We start from the raw sequence: 12,801 nt of genomic DNA on the forward strand, positions 1-12,801 counted from the left end.
CTTAAAATTTCCTTTTTGCCTGGTCGAATCAGTTTGAGTTTCCTGGTAACAAACACAATGGATTCAGTTTCCTAAGAAAAGCTGACATCTTTGAATGTAAAAGTGTTTTTGTTCTTTTGGGGAGGGGGATGTGTGTCATCATTACAGGAAAAAGATCTAGTTCAACCCATTGCTGTATCTGGTAAGTGCAGATTTCTTCTCAGAAACCTAGATCACAGCAGCCCTTCTGACATCTGCATTGTACCAGTTTTACACCTTCTGGTTTGGTGGTAATGAAATACAGCTTTCAGCCTTTCTTTTTTTCTTTCCGAAAAAAACATAACTTGTTTGTTTTCATAAATGCTTGAAAGTGTTCAGAAGTGTTTAAATGGCACATGTCAGCGTACCAAATTCACATGTTAGCCATAAGGAGTGCTATTGTATTTACAACTTACAAATCTCCATCTCCACCCCCTTATTTGCTTCTTGAAAGAATAGTCTGTCCAAAGTTATAATTTAGTGAAATAGTAGCTGACAATTGACTTTCTTTTTTTTTTGAGCCAAATATCGTATAATTTCAGCACAGGTAGGGAGGGCTTAATGATGTATTTGCTACATCCATGTTGATGGTGTCTTGTTCGTGATGGTGTTTTAGCCCTGTTCCATGTCATAGAAGCATGAAATCTTAGAATGCTTTAGTTTGGAAGAGACCTTAAAGATCATCTCGTTCTAAACCTTGGCCATGGACAGGGACACCTTCCACTGGACCAGGTTGCTCAGGACCCCCTCCAGCCTGGGCTTGAACACTTTCAGGTATGGTGCATCCACAGCTTCTCAGGGCAGCCTGTTGCAGTGCCTCACCATGCTCACAGTAACGAATTTCTTCCTAATGTCTAATCTAAATCTACCCTCTTTCAGTTTAAAGCCACTCCTCCCTCTCCTTCCACTACATGCCCCTGTAAAACCTCCCTCTCTTGACTATTCACTGTAAATTTTGCTCTGCCAGCTCTTGTGACCACTGAACAGCCTGTGTGTGCCAGTACAGTAAGGCTACAGGAGACTGACATACTCTCAAATATTATGTGATGGACAGAGAACAGAAAATAATTTATCTAGGTTGAAGTTCAAAGCAGAAGTGAGAGCCAGGCAGAGAAAAAACCCTCCTGTTTCCAAATCTCTATATGCAAACATTCCAGATCGCTGGCTACTGTAAGAGATTGCTTTCCAGTTAATTAAGGTAGAAACAAGAGATCAAGAGCCAAGATGTCCAGAGTCAGAGATAAAATCACGGGACATGAAGTTCAGGTGTGATGATGGAGCTATTTTCTAAAAGTGTGACATCCTTAGAAAAACTGAAAACTCACAAGGGTGAAGGTTGCAAACTCCATCCTTTCAGCAACAGCAATGCACAAGATAATGAAATGTGTAAGAAAAATCACTATGTTTGGAAAGTGAAAACTTTGTGTTCAGAAGACAGCAGATGTAAGCAACTTCTACTGTAACCTGTCAATTCAAGTGTTTTCAAGCTGACATTTTTTGCTTATTTCGCAGTTTTTAGGAGAGTCTGCATGGCTTATCATTTGTAAGGGAAATACTGTTTTTCAATCCAGAAGTGCTTCATCAACTCCACCACGTTTTCATGAAAACAAGAACATTTATACAAATTCCAAGAGTATTGCTTCCCCAGAAAACAGTCCAGTTTCACACTGGCATTATTGTATCCCATTTAATTGGTAAGATTAGTAACCTAGAGCTGCTGAGTGACAGGGAGGAATTCTGATGCCCCTTATTCTCTGTGTCTGTATTCTCCATCAGTTAAAGAATTTTCAGGGATTAGCTTTTCAGGCTAGAGAAATCAACCATTAAGCAATCATAATGCATATATGGAGAACGAGGCAGGAGTGGGGTCTGTGCACACAATCACAATTAGAAATCTCAAGTGAGCATGAGTTGTACTCCCTAAAGAAGCTAAGGCTCTCTAGCTCCCTCCTGACAAAATCAGATGCCCTTTCTGAGAAATCCCTAAAGCAGGAGATCAACAGATCCAATAAAATTTATTCAGTTTTGTGAAATACTCACTGCCACGTTCAGATTCATTCTTCTGTCTTTGTAGGTGTCAGTGCAGGGAGAGTTGTGTGGGTTTTACAAATTCTTCTGATGAAACTTTTTCATGCTTTCTGAAGTAATTGATGAACTTAGACATTTTAAATCTCTACAGTGTCTACTCCTCTAGATATACTCTATGTAGTGTGAGACATTTTAATAGGACTAATTGAGATAATTTCACTCTAGCTTATTTAAGACAAGGTGAGAACATACTCTCTTGGGAAGAGGGTGAGGTAGTTCAAGTCCTCTTGAGAGTTAACCTTGAGTGTCATAGACATATGAGGACAATGAATGTTAAGGACAAAATATACAGTACTTTTTTTCTTGTCTAAGAACACCAATCATGTATGGCCTTACAGAGGAGAAAGAAATGGTACTTCTATCATTTGGGAATTTCTTTGAGGACATAAGTATTCTGGGTGTGCTCCAGACCGAAATTTTATTTTATGTTTTTAGATAGCTATAAACCTTAGGCTTTTCTGGTGCAATGATCTGCTGAAAAGCTCCAGGTAGGTGACTTTTAGATTCAGTGTGTAGATCCTGGGCTCTAATCTCTTTATGAATCTAGCCTTATATACCTGTCCTTGCTCTTGAGCTTCTGATGGCTGAGTGAGGAAAGCCCTAAAGAGTGGGAACACTCCCTTTCTACAATTGTAGGGTAAAATCCAAATAAATGTCACAGCACCCATTGACTTCAGGTCATGCCAGAAATTCACATGTGGTTTTGGTTTTATTGTATGTCTTTCTCCTTTGTTCATGGGCATTGACAGTGAACCTAACATAATGAGACTTACAGACCTTCCCTGGATAATATTATTAAAAAGGAAAAAGGAAGCTGTCAAAGGTATCTAATAATAACTGAATGATAGCAAAGTATTCACACGGTTGTCTTTGCCAGCAGGGAATGTCTTTAGTGACTAAATGAGAGGGAGGACTTTCAATCTTATATTCCTATGAAATAAGCAAAGCATGGAGCAACAAAGGATGACAGAAAATTTGCATGTCCAAGTCAAACAACAAAAGTGACCTTTCCTTAAAAAATTTTGAAATAGTTAGCTACAATTCCACTTATCACTTGGTAAGCAATTAATTAGCATACAGATTTCTTTTCCAGCCATTACAAATCAGTCTGTATTTACACACAAAAAACATCTTATGATAAAAACCATAAATGAGATATTTTTATAGCCTAAGAATATTGTATTTAATCCAGCTCAGTCTAAACTTTTTTCTGTCCTTCTGTCTACAAAAACACTTGTGTTGCTTGATCAGAAAAAAAAAGTTTGTGCTATTACTCAGTTTTGTTCTCACTCCTTCAAATATTTCAAAATTAAGTGTTGCAGCTACTATGATTAATACTTCTATATTTTCTACTTGTCCTTTTTCACATGGTGGTGCCAGGATTTCTGTTCTTACTTGTCATTATGTCTTTTATATTATCTCCTTGTTTTGTAATTGTCTATTACTAAATACCATTACTAAAATGTAATTGTTATGACCAAATTATTCCTGCCAGTTACACAGAGCATATAGCAAAAATTCTACCGTCCACATGCTCATGGGGTATTTTAAACTATATTTTTATTTCAAATTAAATGATTGTTAATTGATTGTAGATTAACTCAATATAGTTACTGATTTTGTTCGATTCTTGTACACATGGCCTGCATTTTTGTTTTCCTTCAGGCACTTCTCTGCTTTTAAACCCAAAAAAGTTGTTTTGAGCAAATATTTGTGTAACATCCATAGTTTTCTTCATAACAATATTAACAAAGAAGTAATGGATTTACAAATTACCCTAAAATCTGTCTACTTTGGATAGTTCTCTGAGTTTATAATGCAGAATAGTAAAAATGAGGTCCTTTATTAGAAACTGCCTTGATGATGGAGGTGGACTCTGTTTTGTATTCTTTTTCTCTTGTTTATTCTTTCATTTAATAATACACATGAAGGAAGTACAGAAAAGGCATTTTAGTCTGTGCTGTCACAATGACCAAGATTTTGTTGCTGGATTAACCCTGTTGCATGGTTACATGCACTGGTTTATTTTGAATCTTATCCTTATGGAATAAATATACTTGCTTATAAATTTGCTTAAAAATATTTTTGCTTTTTGTTTGCTTGTTTTCAGTGAACACAGCATCTGCTTATGTCTCAACACTACTTAATATCTTTCTAGCTGCATCCCTCCATTGCTTTTAGCTGAATGTTCATGCCTCTCTAGTTTCGCTAGAGTAATGTGTTAAATCATTGAGTCACACTTAACTTTCATGCTACTTACATTTAATATTTCCTTTTTCTCTGCAATTGCATATATTTCAGTTAGATGAGTTAAAACCCCCATCTATTGCAAAGCACTCCATTTTATCCATGTGCTGGTATGTCTGGCAGGCACTGCTTTTGGAATCCCATGTATTGTCCTTTGCCAATGTCATTTCAGCCATGAGCAGGGCTTTCCTGAGGTCAGGAGAGGAAAAGGGTGTGCTTCTATAGACCTTTCTGCCTTCCTGTGGAGGTCACCTCCTGGAAGGTGATAAGAGCTTCTGGATCTTGCTATTGTTACACAGGACAGTTCTGATTCTGAGCAGAAAAATGTCTAGGCAAGACAGAGGATGTGGTGGCCTTTGTGCTGTTTCCCCTTCTCCCAGCCACTGTGTGCCAAAGCCTCTTCTCAGCACATGCTGGCATCTTTTGCACAGATACAATTACATGTAAATGTGTGGGACTCTGTTTCATAAACTGGATTCCTAACTGCTGCTAAAACCTTGCATGCTGAAATGTTAGTTTTTCATAATTAAGAATATTACACAGAAATTGTGTTTTTATGTTATATGTAGTTTTTAACATTCATCAAATTTTAGATTGTATTTTACATTATTGTTTTGATGCATTTAAGCTTTTTGCATCCGACTTTGTTGAATAATAACTTATCTGTCATCTGTTAATGTCTACTTGATAGCTAAACAGCCAAGTCCTGCCATCACAGCTGGAGATATTTGCTGGTTTAGTGCTGTTGCTTTGATATTCATTGTTTGTTCTGTAATGGGTCTTAAACATTTCCCATGCATATTTGAGCTAGAATGATTCTTTACATAATGCCTTAGAGGAAAACAAGGTTCTTCTAATAGCAATCAAAATTAGCAATGTTATTAGGCTAAGAATTTAAAATTAGATATCACTTCTGTGCCAATCCCCTTTTATCATTAAAAAAAAATCAATTTTCAACAAAGTTGTATACCTCATGCATTATACACAACTTCAGTGATTTACTTCTTGTTTTGGCACAGACTCAGTTGAATGATATAAGAGTTAATTTTGGTTTTCTGCTATAATAGCTTATATTGTCTGCATAACAAATCCTTGCTGAGTTTCATCAGGAGAGTTATGATGTTCATATACCTCTGTTAGTGAAAAATTTTCTGCTTTTACTACAAGAAGTTAATCTTACCTGTAATCTGGAAGAGCCACTCATGCAAGTATCAGCTATCACATACCGTTCACAGCCATTCACAGGGAGAAAAAAATCTAGAGATGGGTTTTCTTGTTAGGATGGTGGATGTCTCCAAGTGAATGCAGGAAACAGAAGTGTGGAAGAAAACATTGAAAGAAGTTCCCAGCTTGCTACACATTTTGACACTGTGATGTTTCCATCGAATCATATAAGAAATGATGTCATACTTGGAGAGATGGGCAAAGAAGAGGCTTTTTGTAGCCAGAGAATGGCAAAGAAATAATAGTGAGGACTAGCAGGTTAAGAATTTGAGATATCTGGATTTTTGCAATGTTAGTCCATTTGGAAATATTCCAGAAACTGAGCTCATTTCCTTTTCCTCTGTAAAGAAATAGCTCAAATCAATGAATGAGAGGGGAAGCTGGGAAAGAAGCTTTTAACCTACACTCTCAATGTTCATTATAAAGGAAATCAGGCAAATCAGAGCAAAGCATAATAGACTAATAAAGGTAAAGGAGTACCAAAGATGCAGGAATAAAGAACAAATGCTGAAAGGGTAGGTGACAGCTGAAAGGCAGTAGAGCCACTGGAAGGCAGCAGAGATAGGGAAAAGATCCTGTTGGGGACGAGGCACTAGGCAGTGAGGAATGATGGAAGTGTTTGTGTGTTAGCTAAGGCAAACATATGGTGATGATTTGTGTTTCTAAGAGGAAGGCTAGTATGTTTTTGTTTGCAAGTTATCTTGAGCTGTGTAAGATTTATAATAAATGTTTATGATAAATCATTATATGTTAAGTGGATAAAATCTAGCTTAGACAGAAATATAGTTTAATTTAGAATGTCTTGTAACTATATGAACTGGATCAAGATGTAGGAAATTCTTATTTTTTTTCTTTGTAGTGATAAGTATGTCTCTGTCTGCCTGGATTTAAACTGAGTGTTTGAATCATATATTCACTGTGAAAAACAGTCACAGAGGATAAACAATGTCAACATTGAACACATGTGCTTTGCTTTACTTATCTGAAGTTTTTCATCTGGGCTATATAGGTAGAAAAACAAGTCCCAGGTCTCATTATAAGTTTCATTTCATTTCTCATAAGTCTCATTTCACTCTTACAGATGGGATTCCTAGAAGGTAGACTGCAGTGAATATATACTGGAAATCAGTGGGTGGGATTCCTAGAAGGTAGATTGCAGTGAATATATACTGGAAGTCAGTGGATAAAAGAAAAAATGTTCTCAGGGCCCTGAGTTATGACATAGACACTCAAAAACTGAAGCCCATCTTTAGTGCTGAGATAAAGCAAAGCTTCTACTCTTTTTGAAATATTTCAACAGAATTGATATAGACTGTGATGCCATACAATGTTTAGGCATTTTCTGTAAATCCCTAACAACTGTATCTATCTAAGAAGATTCCAGCTATGAGACTTAGGAGAGCAAAACAGCATGAGATGAAAAGAAAATTGGCTGATGACATTCTTGATTTTCATGCTCTTCTGGTTAGAGTCATTTGCAGGTCTCCATCTCAAACATTCACTGAGAGTAAATATTGACCAGATATACTTTGGAGAATTTTTATAGGCACTGACAGTGTTTCTGGTTTCTGCAGAGATATCTTGATGAGAGGGTAGATGAAATACAGAAGGGCTAAGTTCCAGCATGACAAATCCAGTAATCTAAGCTCGGTACCTTGCTATCAGCAGGTAATTTTTTCTATCTATAATAGTTTGTCACTAATGTTCTGAGGGTATGTAGCAAAGATGGAGCAGTTCAGCTTAAGAGGACAAACATGGATGAGCCAGAGGGATTTTGCTTGCGTGAATACTATTTGAAAAGTACTTTTTGCATTAGCTGAAAATATAAAAACAACAAAAAGCATAAGGGTACAAACAAACAATGCAAGTAAGTAATAGTAAGGTTATGATAATTCTTCCTTTAGAGTTTGCGTATTTCTTAATCTGGTGAGGAATAGAAACATCACAGAAACTCAATTATTCAGATGACCTGGCCAATGTAAACAAACATGCCTCCTAAAGGAACATTTGACATGAAGAAATAGATAGATTGTCCTGTACTCAGCACTCAGAACACTATCTCAGTTCCCATTGTGGAAGACTTGAAATTGCAGATATAAATCTGTGAATTCTGGTGCAGGAGGAAAATGGATTTTTACATGCCCTCAACCTTAGAAGTCACACCTGGGCTCAGTCTAGCCTCATTTTCTCCCTTGGGGTGTGCTGGAAAACATCTCTGTCCTTTACTCATCTTGAGGAGTTGAAGGAATAGATGGAAAGCAGGAATGAAAGGTTGGTCCATGTGTGGTAATTACTGAGCATGGGGTGAAAGAAATGTTAAGAATTATGTTGCTTTGAGTATCTGAAGTGATTGACTGGGTTCATATTAATTTCTACAAATAAGAACAAAAGGTATACACTAATATAAGTATTTTAAAGGAAATGACACGACTTTGAATATATTTCCTTGACTAAATTTCAGTGAGGTTGTGGCAAATGCTGCTGCCTCACCCTGAACTTCAGTGTGGAAATGTTTCCAGTGTAAAAACTCAACCACAAAAAGAATCTCTTTTCCTACATATTACCAATACTGCACAGGAACAATGCAGTTTTCTTTGCTTTATCAAGACACTGCTTGTTTGCTATATTGTGTGAGCATTTGATGTACATTGCCTAAAGACTAACAGCAACTAAAACATGAGTCATGGCAGCCTGTGCTAATAAAATCATGGAATCATAGAACAGTTTGGTTTGGGACCTTAAAGGTCTTCTTGTTCCAGTCTCTCTGCCATGGGCAGGGACACCTTCCACTAGACCAGGTTGCTCAAAGCCCCATCCAGCCTGGCCTTGAACATCTCCAGAATGGGGCATTCACAGACTCTCCAGGCAACCTGTTCTTGTGCCTCACCATGCTGTAGTCTAAGTCCTTAAGCTTAAAATCATTATCCTTTGTCTTATCACAACATGCCCTTGTAAAAAATTCCTCTCCAACTCTCTTGTTAGGTCTCCTTTTGGCATTTGGAGGCTGCTATGAGACTACGAAAGACTGTATGAGACTTTATGTCATGTTACTACTGGGTGATGTGGAAAAAAAGTGCTGAAATTTGGGCTTCAGTTTACTGTTTATCATGCCTTAGTTGGCATGCAAAAACGGCACATCATAAAGCAAATTGCCACTCTTTGGTAGAAATAAAATTAAGTTCTAATATTATAGCATTACTGTCTGTTCAGGCTTGCAAAAAAACAAGCATTCTGTATTATTAGTTGAATATATATTTGGGATATGTTGTATTTCTTTTTGTGATAGAATCACTGTCATACCTCTTGGAATGACTTAAGAAGGAAGTGTTCTCTTGATGTACAATTCCCCAGTATGATGGTTTAATAAACAGGCTCTGAAAAAACCCGGTAAATATTCCTATTCATTTTATGAAAAAAATAAATGAACCATATGGACAGACAAGAAAAAAAAGTATGTCAAGTATTAGAAATTACATGTGCTTTTGAAAGTTGTTTAAGGTATTGTAATAAATCCAGGACCACTTTAAACAGCTTAAACAGTTAAATTTTTGGGCAGTAGTGCTGTCTATTAACAAGGCATCTATGAAGGTCTAGGATTGGCCAGTAGGAGACAACAGGCCCAGGGATTTAGGTAAAATTTACATCTATAGAGCACATTTCAGAAAATGTTTTAAGAAGCAAATCCAATTGCAGTGCAAGCTACAGCTCAACAGATTATATACTCCATGCTTCACTATGAGAAAGTTGTCTGAAGAGCAAATATCTCTGGTGAGAGTAGAAGTTAAATGAATGGGACATATATATGCATACACATACACACATATTTATACACATATATATATACATGCTAAGGCTTTTGGGAAGCACATTTTGAATACTTCTTTTTTATTTTTTGTTTAAAGATCAAATGTGATTTTAAGATTTTGGACTAGGACTTTTTGATTATCTTATTAAAATAAAAAAATAGTAATTAAAAGTGTTGCTTTAAAAAATGATGTCAAATGTTTTGTTTAAAAGCTATCATAAAAATATTCAGTGCCTTCAAATAAGGAATTTCATTAAACAAAGAAATATGAAGCTGAAGTATTATGACCTTTTTATTCTCCCTAGCCAATCCCCATTTCTGGCTGAATTTATTAGTTGATTTGATTCAAAGTTCCCTAGTTCCATTTTCCCCATAGTTCATTTACTCTACACCAAAGCTTATTTGCCCAGTTCTGAAGCCAGCCTTAAATATCATCTCTTTTGTAACTATTCCTTGGAAAGAGACTTAATTTCTAAAAGTTTCAAGACTCAGAGAAGGTAGTTTGGTAAAAAACTGTGTTCTTAAGACCTGTATTTTTCTTTTTAGAAGAAAAATATTAATGCTCTGATGCCTAGTCAATGTTGTATAGGCAGTGGTGGTCACTGGGTACAGTTAATATATTGCAATAATACAATATTTCATATCCTGACCTTTGAAAATTGCTGTCATATATATCCTACACATAGTAAATCTGTTTCATAAAGGTTGGAAGAGTTTCTGAAACATTTTGTTCAATAATAATGTGTGTTTGAGCAAAATGGAGAGAGGGATTTTATGGAAAAGAATGACATTTTCTAGGAACACTTAATTATTTTTTGGCTTTGGTATTAAAAATATAATGTTTAAAGGGGCCTAAGTTTTTTCCATTCCGAGAAGTGAAAAGCATTAAGGGACTGGAGCACGTCTCTTATGTGAAAAGGCTGAGGGAGTTGGGCCTGTTCAGCCTCAAGAGGAGATGACTGAGAGAAGACATCATAAATCTCTGTCAGAATCTGAAGGGAGGGTGTTGAGGTGATGGATCCAGCCCCTTCTTGGTGGTGCCAAGCAATAGGAGAAAAAGCAGTGGGTAGAAACTGATGCGTAAAAAGTCCCATCTGAGTATGAGGAAGAACTTAACCGTGCAGGTGACCCAGCACTGGAACAGGTTGCCCAAGAGATGTTGTGGAGTCTCCCTGACTGGAAATATTCAAAAACCATCTGGACACAATCCTGTGCCATGTGCTCTAGGAATGACCCTACTTGAGCAGGGAGCTTGGACCAGATGACCCACTGTGGTCACTTCCCTGGGAGTGGGGCATTACCCATTTTTGTATGTCTGTAAATCCAGAAAATCTCTCAATCTATCTCTCTTCAAAGTGTTTTCACACTTTGAGACTCAAAAACAAAGCTAGATTTTACAGGATGTTACAGACCGTAATAACCCTAGACATAATTTCCCCAAAATGTTACAGCATTTGGGTTTGATTTAATTAAGTGCACATTTGTGACTAATACAACCATCACCCCTTTACTGCATGGCAGCAAGCGTGGGTATTGTGCTTTAACACACAACAAGGTCTCTGCCTGTGGCCTGTAGCCCAGTCTGGAGTGGTTCAGTCCAGAAAGTCTCCTCATGTTAGGTAGATCTTGGCTCAGTTTCCCTGTACACACCTGGTCATTTCTTTGCAGCTGACACATGAAAGGGAAACCAGGTAATCTTAATGCCATTCTTTCATTGTGATTCCTGAAAACAGAGAGGAGGCAAAGCAAAACTGTGCCGTAGAAATGAGTTGTCAGGGATATATTCTATCAGTTCATCCCTGAGATGCCTTAGAGTCTCACTCTGCTCTCTGCTTTCTACAAATGTAGCTGGATTATTATTTGTATTAATTAATAATATTAAATATTAATATTTATTACTATTTAGTCTGTATGTGCAGAATGTATTGCATTTGGTGATTAAAAAAAGTGTTTTACTATCTTTTTCAGACTGATAAAAATAATGTTTGATTCCAAAATAACTGAAAGCGAGTTAGTGGCAGAGGTACTACATGGAAATGTCACTGCAACCATCTTCACAGAGGAGAAGTAATAATTAAAAGCCTTTCAAATACTAGGATCCGAGAGTGAGAGTTGCATAGTTTAAATGCTGTACCTCCTGAAGCTCACTATGAAGTATTTATAGGATAGAGACTGAAAAGTAGTCAAACTAAGCACTGACAGTCTAAAGTAAATGCAAATAATTAAAGGAAGCAATATAGTGTATAGTACAATTTGTAGAAAGTCAGGATAAAAATAGGTGAGGATCAATATATACACAAAATTACATACATTGGTGACTGTTTAACATCTTGTGTCTGTCATGCATTTGCTTTATTTACTGTGAAAGCTAGAAAGAAAAATGATCATAAAATATTTAAGAGTTGGTGTAAATGGAAAAAATGTTTTCCCAAGGTAATGGACTCCTCCAGCTATTAGGCAATGAAGCAAAGTAGAAACATTTATTTTCCAGGCAGAAGGCAGTGCTTCTGAGATAAATTTCTACGATAATGAACATAAGGCAGGCATTCACCATAATGAATCCAGAGGTGTCTGGCTTTACCCAGAGAGCTCTGAATGAGCAGGGATGGCTGTTCTGCACAGCCTGGCTGTGGTGCCCAAGCCCCATTTCCCACACCAGTCCTGCAGGGGCTCCGTGTGCTCAGTGTCCATCTCCAGCAGTGTGCTGGCTCCTGGAGACTGGTGCTGGCTGGGAACATATGTTTCCTTTCTGACAGAAGTGATGTTTGTAGCATGAGGGGCAGGCTCTGACAGACTGCTTTTTACTGCACAGATCTCCCGTATCTGCTTCCTATGAGTGAAATGGAAGAAACTCTAACCCTCTTTCACAATGATTTTTGTAGGTGGCATTGCTTTTCCCCCATTATTTTTTTAAGCAACTGCTGCCCACCTACCCATTTGCTTCAGAACAGTGTTTCTCTCAACCTTACAAACATCCCTTCAGACAGGCTTTTAATCCCACTTCCTTGTGCATCTCCTGTGCTTTACTCTGGGCACAATTGGCACTTTGTTTTCCTGCTGACTTCCCACAGTTTAATTCTCAGTATCTTGCAGTCTCAAATTTAATGTATATTTGATGGTACAGAGTGTTTGAAAAATTCCCTGACTTCCTTATCTTTCTTAGCATTTCCTCTTTTCTTAATATTTGTGCAACATTTTAACTTTTATGAATTTGTTCAACATTACTTTTATGAATCATCATATTTAATGTAATCTCTGGATAAGTTTTAATTGTTTTAAATATCTGAACATGTTTATTTGTTTTAAACCTCTGAACATTTATTCATCAAGTTAAAAAATATTTGCTTTTGCCTTAGTACTAATTCTTTTCTAATCCTTCAGGTAAACAGTCACTAGCCTGAAAATGTAGATTGGTATAT

The 12,801-nt window shown here is 36.9% G+C and overlaps 1 long non-coding RNA gene across 2 annotated transcripts in view; it reads right to left on the minus strand.

The window, feature by feature from the left end:
• LOC111924702 (uncharacterized) overlaps positions 1-12,801 on the minus strand; it is a 52,492-nt gene that overhangs the window by 22,188 nt on the left and 17,503 nt on the right. Inside the window, exon 7 of one of the 2 annotated variants that reach the window (XR_002861811.2) lies at positions 11,622-12,212. The exons of the other annotated variant lie outside the window; for it this stretch is intronic. This is a non-coding gene — a long non-coding RNA (uncharacterized LOC111924702). Of the gene's footprint in view, positions 1-11,621; positions 12,213-12,801 lie in introns of those variants that run through there. 2 annotated transcript variants of the gene reach the window in all.

This window comes from Cyanistes caeruleus, chromosome 1 (assembly GCF_971803275.1).
Source record: "Cyanistes caeruleus chromosome 1, bCyaCae1.hap1.1, whole genome shotgun sequence".
Classification (NCBI taxonomy): Eukaryota; Metazoa; Chordata; class Aves; order Passeriformes; family Paridae; genus Cyanistes; species Cyanistes caeruleus.